The sequence below is a fragment of the Sorex fumeus genome, unplaced genomic scaffold, assembly GCF_029834395.1.
Source record: "Sorex fumeus unplaced genomic scaffold, SorFum_2.1 ptg000122l, whole genome shotgun sequence".
Lineage (NCBI taxonomy): Eukaryota > Metazoa > Chordata > Mammalia > Eulipotyphla > Soricidae > Sorex > Sorex fumeus.
This window is the reverse complement of record NW_026606179.1, coordinates 3,028,799-3,040,628: the sequence shown is the minus strand read 5'-3', so window position 1 is coordinate 3,040,628 and position 11,830 is coordinate 3,028,799. Positions and strand designations below refer to the sequence as shown.

Sequence of the window (11,830 nt, the reverse complement as noted above, 5' to 3'; positions counted from 1 at the left end):
ATATGCTGCGAATGACAATCTTTCTGAGATGTACTAGGGGCAGTGGATTTGATCTGCTTGGGGCACTGTAGCAGCTCCAAGGACTGTGTCCTTAACCGCAAGAGTGGCGGCTGAGGGTTTCAGTCTTGGCGCTCCTTCTGGGTTCAGCGGGATGCCTGACTGTCCATGAGTTTCTGGGCTGCTCATGATGGGTTCCTGGGGTCTTGCTACAGCCCTGAGCCACAGGAGCAGCAGCGGAGGTTTTTAAGTCTTGGCACAGCTTCTGGGCCCAGCATGGGTGCCTGGGTGCAAGTTTCTGGGGCTGCCCAGCCACCTAAAGCGGTCGTTCATGGAGGAAATCTGGGGTGCCAAAGAAGTTTGGGGCCAGGTTGGACTTTAAAAGGGACTTTTGGAAGAAATGACACTTTGGAATTCTGCAGTTTCTATGCCTTTCCCCGCCAGTTCAGAGTTCCCGAAGCCACCCCGCTCTGCCCGCCAGCACCTGAGTGGTGCTGCCGTCTGGGTCTCCAGCACGACTCAGGTTCTGGAGCCTCCATTTCTAAGTCACTTGTAGAATGGGTTAGAGTCCCGTGATGCATCGTGATGCCTGGCTCCATTGGGATAACTTAATTTCTGTCCTCCCTTCTGAGCCTTAGCTGTGTCACTGAGTGATAATGAACTCAGGCATAACAGGCCCCTTACGGGCTGTACTGTTTCTCTGGACCCTTTGTTAAATGTATTTGTTTGTTTGGGGGGCATGCCTGGTGATGCTCAGGGGTTATTTCTGGCTCTCTGCTCAGAAATCTCTCCTGGGGGCTGCTCAGGGTACCATATGAGATGCTGGGGATTGAACCTTCGTGGGCTGTGAGCAAGGAAAATGCCCTTCCTGCTGTACTCATGCTCTGGTACCCACTTTATTAAATTTTTGTTCCATCATTCTATGTGTCTTTTGCATGAGAAAGCAAAATGTGTTTGAAAAAAGAATTTTTTTTGAGGGCCAAACTCTATTGTGCTCAGGGATTATTCCTGGCTCTGCCTGTAGGGATCACTCTTGGCAAGTTCAGGGAACTATATGGGGTGCCAGGCATCAAACCTGGGTTAGCTGTTTGCAAGGGAAGTGCCCTGCCTACTGTATTATCTCCCTAGCCCTTGAAAACTTCTTTTAATCTTCCTTCTGAACAAAAAAAAAAACAGGCCCTCATGAGAAACAAGCTCTAATAGAATTTAATAATACTGTCCTTTTGGGGGTGCAGAGGGACTTTGGGCCACACTCGGCTGTGCTTAAGGTTTATTCCTGGCTCTGTGCTCAGATCACTCCAAGTAGGCTCGGGGAACCATCTGGGGTTCTAGGGATCAAAACCAAGTTTGCTGTGTGCAAGGCAAGTTCCTTGCCAACTGTACTATTTCCCCAGGCCCCAAATAATAACACTGACTTGAAGGCAGAAGAAATAAAATAGGCGGGCTGGAATGGTGGCACAGTGGGAAGGACATTTGTCTTGTACATGGCTGACCCTGGTTCAATCCCCAGCATTCCATATGTCCCTTGAGCACCACCAGGAGTAATTTCTGAGTGCAGAGCCAGGAGTAACCCCTGAACATGTCTGGATGTGGCCCAAAAAGCGGGGGGGGGGGGGGGGGGGGAGAGAGAGAGAGAGAGAGAGAGAGAGAGAGAGAGAGAATGGTGTTGTTAAGGTAATTTCTTTGCATGAAGCTGAACTTGACACAGTCAGGGGTTACTCCTCTTGCTTCTGCTCTCAGGAATTGGTCCTCAAGGTGTGTGTGTGTGTGGGCGGGTATGGAGTACTAGGGATAGAACCCAGGTTTGGGGGGCCAGAGTGATAGTACAATAGGTAGGTTCTCTTGTATGTGGCTGCTCTGGGTTCGATCCTCAGCATCCCATCTGGTCCCCCGAGCACCATCAGAAGCAATATCCCTGAGCATTGCCAGGTGTGATCCAAGAGCCCAGTTCAGCCATATGCAAGGCAAACGCCTTACCTGCAGTACTCCCTTTCCAGCCCCAAAGTCATTCTTGAAAAAAGGAAAAAAAGAAATGAAAAGAAAATCTAACCGGAGAGGTAGCAAAAGGAGTAGAAACTTGCACTCAGTCAGCCTGGGCTCAATCCTGGCTCCATACCCAGTCCCTGAGCCCGCCAGGAGCACCCCGAGCACAGCCAGGTGTGGCCCAGACAGACAGCGAACAGAACGCACGTGGGCCCGGCCGCGCGGCCCCACAGGCCTTTTCTGTCTGCGCCTGCGCGGGTCGCCTCCACGGGCGTGTGCGCAGGACAGTCGCGGGGCTCGAGCCACGAGGAGGTGCTGGCCGCCTGGGCCGGGCTGCGGGCTCGCCGGCCTTGGGTCTGCGTGGCAGCTCCGGGAGCCAGGGATGCCCGCCTGGGTCCAGGCCGTGACGCCCTGCTTCCCTCGTCCTCTGCCCGCCTCTGCGGGAATGCCCAGGGCGTGGTCCGCTCGCGGTTCTGGTTCTGGGGCGCCTGCACAGCGAACCCCCCTTCCCAGAGCGGGTGCGGACGCGCTCTGCTCCCGCCCGCTTGTCGTTCCCGGAGCTGCCGCGAGAGGGCGGAGCGGCCGCTGGGCTGCGGCGGGATGATCGGCCTCCTAGCGCGGCGTCAGCAAAGCGTGTTGGAACCCGCCTTCCGTGCGCTCTCCTCACCTCTCCCTCTGCATCCCTGTCATGCTGAAACCGTCCCGGGATTATTTAGGAACATGATGTGCCCAGTTTATGAACCGGTTCCTCCCGAAGTTTGACTCACATCCAATGTGTGGCCCTCCCAGGCGTGCTGGGGCCCCGGAGGACCTACTTAGGAGAATGTGGAGGGTGGGTTTGTTTGTCTGCGGGTGGCGCGGGAAAGAGCAGGGAATGATCTGCTTCAAAATCAAAAGAGGGAGAGGCACAGTGGGCAGGGGAGGTGGCGCGGAGGGCTGCGGGCTTTGTACAGGCGGCCCCAGACATACCCTCCAGCGCTGCCAGGATGGAGCCCCCGCGCTGATGAGAGTAGCCCTCATGCACTGTGGGTGTTGCAAAAAATAAAGAAATACGTAACACAGGGGTCGGAATGATAACACTGTGGGTAGGATGCGTGCTTTGCACGTGGCTGATCCAGGTTCCATCCCTGAGCATTCCATATTGTTCCCCAAGCGCCACCAGGAGAGCAGAGCCAGGAGTAAGCTCTGAGCACTGTCGATGTGCCCCCAAACAAAAGAAACAAGAACAAAACAAAGAAACAATACAAAATAAATATAAAAATACAAAAGGTGCAAAAAAATACCAGAAACAACACAAGTAAATCTTAACATTGATAAACGGAGGGGTCAGGAAGTGTTTCTGGCATGAACCAGGCTTCAGTGCCTACCGGGGTTCATATGATCCCTAACTCCCCTGGGCTAGGCCAGCCGAGTATGCCAAAAAAGGTGGCACTGGGCCCACCAAGGAAGCCTCTCTGGTGCCCCCATAACAAAAGAAATAAGAACTGGGAAGAAAGGGAAAGAAGCTGAGTTGAAGAAAGAGAAGTTGCCTAAAATCCTATTTCTCATCAATAATCTCAGTGACCTTTGTTTCTTTGTAACATTTATGTATGCTTTCAATACTTTTTTTTCACTATAAGTACCTGCACAAATATGCAAATATTTGCCCATGAACTTAGGGATGCAAGAAATGCCATATTATTTCATTAATTTTTTTTCTTCTTTAGACAGCACAGCAGTAGGGTGTTTGCCTTGCATGAGGCCAACCTGACCAACCCAGATTCAATTCCTCCACCCCTCTTGGAGAGCCCGGCAAGCTACGGAGAGTATCACGCCCACATGGCAAAGCCTGGCAAGCTACCTGTGACGTATTTCGATATGCCAAACACAGTAACAAGTCTCACAATGGAGACGTTACTGGCCCCGCTTGAGCAAATTGATGAACAATGGGAGGACAGTGACAGTGACAGTGACAGATAAAACTCATTTTGTAAAAGCAATACATGCTCTACATAAGAAAAATATATATATGGGATCCTGACCCAGGCTGATTTTGCGTGTCTATAGCCAGTGAGTCATTTTATGTGTGCACACACACTAATAATATCGGTTATAGTTTTGGAGGGCCATGCCCTACGGAGCTTGGGGATTACTACCAGCAGTATTCTGGGAACCATGCAGTGCTAGGTATCAAACTGAGGCACTCGAATCCAGCCCTTTGAGCCATCCCCAAGTCCTATTTATATACTTAAAAAAATTAGTGGCCACATCCAGCAGTACTTGGGGTCCAGGTGACTCCTTGTAATGCTTGACATGACTATGCTTAACCTGTGCTGTGAGCCTGACACTTTGGGGCATGCGAGCCATTGGGGGTTAAACTCAGGGTCTTGCATGTGCTTGGCAAGTACTCTGCTGCTCAAACCATCTGCCTAGCCCCTAGTCATACTTTTTTTTTTTTTTGAGCCCCTCTGGTGGTGATGCTCAGGGGTTACTCCTGGCTCTGCACTCAGGAATTAGTCTTGATGGTCCTTAGGGAACCATATGGGATGCCAGGGATAGAACTAGGAACAGCCACACACAAGGCAAACTCCCTACCCACTCCTCTAGTAATACCATCTTATAATTATCTTATATCCTCACTTATTTGTTATTATATTAAAAAATATGAAAGTAATCTTTTAGGTTTTGGGTTTTGTTGTTTTTCCCTTGCTTTTGTGCCACACTTGGTGATGCTCAGGGGTTACTCCTGGCTCTGCATTCAGGGATCACTCCTAGCCATGCTCGGGGGACCATATGGGATGCTGGGAATCGAACCCAGGTCAGCAGGGTGCAAGGCAAATGCTTTACCTGCTGTACTATCGCTCTGGTCCAGCTTTGGTCCTTGCTCTCTTTTCTCTTTGTCATTGTTCTCTCTCTCTCTCTCTCTCTCTCTCTCTCTCTCTCTCTCTCTCTCTCTCTCTCTGTGTGTGTTCGGACCAAAGCTGGCTGTACTCAGAGCTAATGCTGGCTCCAAGCTCAGGGATGCTGCCAGGAGTACTGCCAGGAGATCAGGTGGTGCCAGGGCTTGAACCTTGAACCTGGACCCTCTACGCAAAGCCTCACTCGGCCCGCTAAGAACCACTCTCTGCTCCCCCATTGCTGCTGCGATTGTAGTTGATGCTGTTGTGTCGATAACAGTCGGCCCTGGTGCTCTGGTGCGGGGTGCTCACATACTCAGCTGCGGTTCTCTCTGAGCTCTGCACTCCTGTAGTTGTGATGTCACACACACGTGAGCTGGGTCAGCTGTGTGCTCACTGGGCACTCTGGTACCACACACCTACTCACCAGAGGTCACACTTCCCGGGGTGGTTTTGTGACACACTTCCTCCCTGTCCCCCAATTATGGTGCTTCCCAGGGTCACACCATTTTTTTAAAAATCTCATTTTTCTTTCTTTCTTTTACCCCTACTTGATTTAAACACTGTGGCTTACAAAGTTGTTCGTGATGATTTGTTCCAGGCATTCAATATTCCAACCCCAACCCCACCACCATGGTCACCTTCCTTCTACCATGGTCTCCATTTTCCCAAACCACCTTTCAAGCCTGCCCCATAACAGGCCCAAAATGATTTATCAATTAATTAATAAAATATCAATACATATTTTGATTAAATGGTAAATATTTAACTTACAACTTAATTACAATAATATTTTAATCATTTAGAATAAAAATAATTTATTTTATATTGCTTCACACTATTTTGGTATGTGCTGGTGTGCACACACATCTGCAAAGCATGTGCTCTGGCCCTTTGAGTGATGTCTCTGGACCCTGATTTCTTCTTCCCTTCCAACCAGGGGATCAAACTCAAGGCTTCACATGTACGAGGCATGGCTCCTACGACTAAGTATAATATCCCTGACCCTCTTGCAGTGTCTCTTTCTGGTTTTGATATCAGGGTAAAGTTGACCTGGTAGGGAAGTTGGGAATTAGTCCTTCTTCTGTCTTCTGAAAGAGATATTTGTACACTCGCTCCCCAAGTGTTTGTTAGAATTCCCAAGTGAACACAGCTGAACCTGGGGCTTTCTGGTTCAAAAGATCATTCCTTACTGAGTCAGCTTCTTTAGAAGATATAGGCCTATGCATGTGGATCTTTTGTTGTTGCTGTTGTTGTTTTGGGGACACACTTCATGGTGCTCAGGGCTTACTCCTGGCTCTGTGCTCAGGAATCAGTCCTGGTGGGCTCAAGGGACCATATGGGATGCTGGGGATTGGAGTTGGAATGGTCTCATGCAAGGCAAATACCCTACCCATTCTGGTCCCATGTTCAGATCTTTTTACTTTGCTTTGATTTCTAATTTTTTGGTATAGTTTAGGTTGTATGTTTACAGTAGTGTTAACATTAGTGTTTTTGGTGAGCACTCACATTCCTCCCCACAGCCAAAGTGCCAAGCTGCCCCGGGTCTGTTTCTGTGAGAGCTGTTTTGCTCTGTGTGTGTGAGAGAGAAAGTTTCAGTAGATTGTCTTTCAAGGAACTGAAGTTCTCTTTGTAACTTATCAAGTTTGTGGGCCTAGAGTGTGTTATTCATAGTATCCCTTTCTTATCCTTGCTTGTTTGTTTTGGGGTTGTTCAGGAGCCTCTCTTGGCTTGTGCTTCGGTGTTGCTCTTGGCAGTGCTGAAGGGCCACGCTGAGGGGCCATGCTGAGGGGCCATGCTGAGGGGAAGTGCTGAGGGGCCATGCTAAGGGGCTGTGCTGAGGGGCCATGCTGTGCTGAGGGGCCGTGCTAAGGGGCCATGCTGAGGGGCCATGCTGAGGGCTCTTGAGCCTTCTCTGGCCTCCGTTACCCTTTGTTCCCTAATGAAGCAAGTAGGGTTTGCTTGTTTGTGTGTTTGCATTTGTTTTGTTTTGCTTTGTTTTGGGGTCATACCCAGTGGTACTGAGGGCTTACTCCTGGCTCTGTGCTCAGGAATTACTTCTGGCCGGGCTCAAGGTAACATATGGGATGCCTGGGCTAGAGTCTGGGTGTCTGCATCCAGGGCAAGTGTCCTACCTGCTGTACTATAGCCCCAGCTCCTGAAGCAATCGGTGTTATTGAAAGAAACTTGCTGAGAGAAATGTGAGGAGAGAGACAGACAGACAGACAGACAGAGACAGTGAGACAGATTTGTGTTCAAGAGAGAACAGGGGCTTCTCCACAGGAGAAAAGGCAGAGAATGACTTTTGGGAGACGAATATACAATTTCTCCAAATTATCTTGGCCTGAGTTCCCTACATACATGGAAGTTCAGCTGGGCTTGCTGGTCCTCTCATAACATTGTCATGACCTGTAGGGTCTCCTGTGACTTCTCTCTTTAGGAGGGGCTCCCCCTTCTCTGGCGCTATCCCTTTTAGTGTTAGAGAGATCCCGAGAAATGGTTGTCTTTTTTTTCCATTATTAGTAAGTTGTGTCTTTTCTCTTCCTTTTTTTCTCACTTAACCTGAATTAAAGCTTACTGATTTTACTGATCTTTTTAAGGAATAAGTATTTGGTCTCACTGATTTTTTTCTATTGATTTGCTATCTTTCAGGGGTTTTTTTGGGGGGAGGTCACACCCAGCGATGCACAGGAGTTATTCCTGGCTCTGCACTCAGGAATTATTCCTGGCAGTGCTCCGAGGGACCACATGGATGATGGGAATCGAACCCGGGTTGGCCATGTATAAGATAAACACCCTACCCGCTGTGCTGTAGCTCCAGCCCCTATTGTTTAGTTTTAAAAACTGATTTGCAAGGAAATTTTTATGGTTTTTGTTTATCATTATATATATATATATATATATATATATATATATATATATAAATTGAGTCACCAGGATTTACAAAGTTATTCATGACTAGGTTTCAGGCATACACTGTCCCTCCACCAGTGCCCACTTCCCTCCACTTTGTCCCTTTGTCCCTCCACTTTCTCACCTACCCCCTGCACTTTGTCCCTCCCTTTAGGCACTGTGGCTTACAATAGGGTTTACTGCATACACAGTACCACCTTCCACACCACCTGCACCTCCACCACTGCTGTAGCCACGGAGCGTCCGACCCTCCCCCTGTCCCCATGCACCACCCGACCCTCCTGATGTCCCCATTCACCACCCGACCCTCCCGCTCTCCCCATGCACCCGCCTGACCCTCCCGCTGTCCCCATGCACCGCCTGACCATCCCGCTGTTCCCATGTCGCCCCCACCCTCCCACTACCCACTCCAGCCCTGCTGTGCTGAGCTTCCTATGGGAGGCCGGTTCTCAGCTCTGTTACCTCTGGCGGTTTGTTATTCCCTACTCTTTTTCTTTAGATCCCACATACAGAAGATCATTCTGTGTCTGTCCCTCTGCCTCTGGCTGACGTCACTCAGCTTTGATACTCTCCAGGTCCATTCACGGAGCAGCGAATCGCATAACTTCATCTGTTCTATGGCCGAATGTAGAGGTACAAGTTTCTTTATCCCCTCACCTTAGACACTTAGACCCTAGACACTTGGGTTGTTCCAGATTTTGGCTATTGTAGGTAGTGCTGCGATGAGCATGCAGGTGCAAATGTTTCTTTCTGAAAAGTGTCTTTAGGCTGGACCAACCGGCATCCCCACCAGCAGTGAATGAGGACCCTTTTCCTCCACATCCATATTAGCACTGGTTGGTCTTGTTCTTTGTGATGTGTGTCAGCTTCCTACTTTATTAATTTTTCAATCCCTGTGAGACAGTACTGTGGCATCCCATATGGTCCCTGGAACTCCATCAGGAGTGAGCCCTGAGTTCAGAGTCGAGCATAAATCCTGAGCACCACCGGGTGTGGCCCCTGAAATAAAAACCAAACAAACAGAAACCATGAATCCATACGCGTATTAAATTGCTTTTCTACCCAGGGACAGGTAATGAGCATATCAAGCAAAAAAGCACAGGAAAAACTGAAGAGAAAAGAGGGGCTTTATCAACAGCTTATCAACTCAAGCTGTGAAGCAAATCTAACCAGCAAAGGCTGTAGAGGGAGCTTCAAAAAGAGCGGGGAGCTGCGGGGAGAGTGCACAGGACTGGGGGACATGGGGCTTGCTCAGGGCCCAGTCCCAGCACCACCCGCCCCTGCCCGCTGCTGAGTGTGGTCCTGGGGGCCCAGCACCTCTGGGCCTGAGATGGGACCACTCGGCCTGCGTAGCTGCATTGAACATGCAGGAGGAGCTCCTCGGCTTGGGAGGGCCCCAGTGAAGAGTAGGGGAAACTCTGATTTTATACATGAAGGTGACATGACAAACCATGGGGGCAGGGGTTCGTGAAAAGTCGCACATGCTTAGTTGGGAGAGGTGCGTGTGTGCCGATGAGGAACACAGTGCGCATGCGCCATCTCACTGCCGGGGCAGAGCTGGGCAGGCCTCTCCAGAGTGGTCCCTTGTTTTGCTTTGAAGCCTGCGGTACCCAGGCCATACTCATGATCACTCCTGGTGAGGCTCGGAAGAGTGTGGTGTCGGGGACGGAACCGGGCTGGCAGCATGCAAGGCCAGTGGGTTACTCGCTGTACTATTGCTCCAGCCCCTCAGGAGTATTTTTGGCAGGAGGGGACAGTGACTAGAGGTCAGTGAAGACTGCACCGCGCTGTCTCCACTGGCCACAAAGGTGTTCAACACAAAGGTGTCTAGAAGACTTTGTGTTGGCCCAATCAAAGACAAAATGCAGCAAGGGGGCTTCTCTGGGAAGCCTCAGTCCAGCCTGATTTTGGTTCTTTGTTTGATTTTTTTGGGGGTCCGCCCCTGGTGGTGCTGGTGGGGGAACATTCCTCCTGACTCTGCTCCAGGTTGCACCTGGCGGTGTCGGGACCGTGTAGCGCTAGGAAGCAAAGCCAGGCTACCTGAATGCAAAGCATGCACTTCGCCCACATGCTCAATATCCAGTCCTCTTTTGCTTTTTGGTGTGTTTTGTTTGGGGCTAAGACAGTAATGCTGGGCGCGGGGGGACGACATGCCTGAACCTCTTAAGATCTTTAAGCCATCTCTTCATCTTTCTTTTCTCCCTCTTTTTCAGTTTTAATTCTTTTCATTTGTTGGGGGGGGGGCAGCACATCCAACGATGCTTAGGGTTTACTCTTGATAAGGCCAGGGCTCTGGCCCCATGTTCTTGCTTTCTTTATTATTATTATTACTTTTTTGGGGTCATACCTGGAAATGCCCAGTGATTTCTCCTGGCTCTGCACTCAGGAGTTACTCCTGGTGGTGCTTGGGGGACTATATGGGATGCTGGGGGTTGAAACTGGGTCAGCCTCATGCAAGGCTAATGCCCTCCCCGCTGTACTATTGCTCCAGCCCTGTTTCTTGCTTTTTTTTTTTTAAAGAGAAATAGATTTAACAACTGTTCAACGTCACCTACTAAATTACACAAGGTTCCAGTTGACACACAAAACATAAACCAGATTTAAAGTGCTGTATTAAAATACATACACAAACACATAATGAAAAATACAGATATAGTGTGCATTTTGGTTACAATTAAAAAAGTGTTTCATTTTAGAAGACCTGACATTAAACACATATGGGATTATCTTACTGTAATTGTTCTACTTTGCTCTTTCATCCTAACAGCAGCATTTTTCAGAGAATAAGAGTTAGCTGTCAAATTTATGTTTAAGACTTTTATCCACATCTGACCAGAGAGGTTTCAGAGGTTACTGCAACAGTCAGCTCTACTAAACTCTTCTTATGTTAAATAAGAACATGTTCCAAACGCTACTCTTAAGTTACATTTTATTTGCTTCTCCCTTAAGAAATACACAGGCTTATTTTAAATAGTTTAAACACTTGTAATAAACAATAGAGTTTGCTAGTAGCGCTACTCTGGTTAATGCTCAAAATGGTGTGTTGAGAGGAAAAGCAAGCATTATATTAAATAATGCAATTCTTACCAATAAAAATTGAAATTTTTCTCCAATAAAAAGCTATACTAGAAAGCTCTCATAAAGATTTACCATTTTCAAATCACAATGAAAGGAATTTTCTAATTATGTTTTCTACTATGTGCCCTAGAGACCTTGCTAAACTGGTATCTGACACAACAGGACGACACTTGTAGAATGTAATATTGTGGTGACTGTATTGAAGTTGACTGTTACAAAAACATGCAACTTTTTAAATATTAAATGGTTATATCCTAATTATTATATAGAACATTGTCCCAAAACGTAAAAATAGAGAGCAGCAACAGGAAATTTATCTCATTCAATGTTCAGAGATAAAGGGCTAAACCATCTGTTTCATTATTATCCGTAGAAAAAGTATTTTTTCATTATAAAATTTGAAGACAATTAAGTCCTGGCATTTTAACAAGCTACTGCATGAAGAGGATGCTGAAGGCTATCACTATACAGCATACTGTTACATAAGTACTCTTTCACTTACCAATTTGAGCACATTTCCAAAATATGCCCAACAATCCAGTTTTATTTCTGTTCAGGATACTGGGTGCTAAGGATCGGATATAAGCATAGGTACATATAAGCAGCAAGATCACTATCAAAAGACTCTGGAAATTGAAAATGGCAGACATAGTGAGGATGGCGAAGCCTCAGCCACAACACCTTTCCTGGCCTAGGGCGGAAAAAAAAAGATTCTTTCTTTCTTTTTTTAATGTCATGGAGAATTTTTCACGTTTTTCTTTTCTTTTCTTTTCTTTATTTTTTTCTCATGATAAATATATTTTTAAATTTTTATTAGTGAGACACCATGAGGTACAGTTGTAGACTTACAAATTTTTGTGCTTGGGTTTCAGTTATACAATAATCAAATACCCATCCCTCCACCAGTGCCCATTTCCCACCACCACGGATCCAAGTATCCCTCCCACCCCCCATCCCCCCCATCCCACCCTGCCTCTGTGGCA

The 11,830-nt window shown here is 47.8% G+C and overlaps 1 pseudogene; it reads right to left on the bottom strand.

Moving 5' to 3' along the window:
* Window positions 1-10,592: 10,592 nt before the first annotated feature.
* On the bottom strand, window positions 10,593-11,545 carry LOC130043453 (protein kish-A-like; annotated as a pseudogene).
* Between the last annotated feature and the right edge of the window lie 285 nt (window positions 11,546-11,830).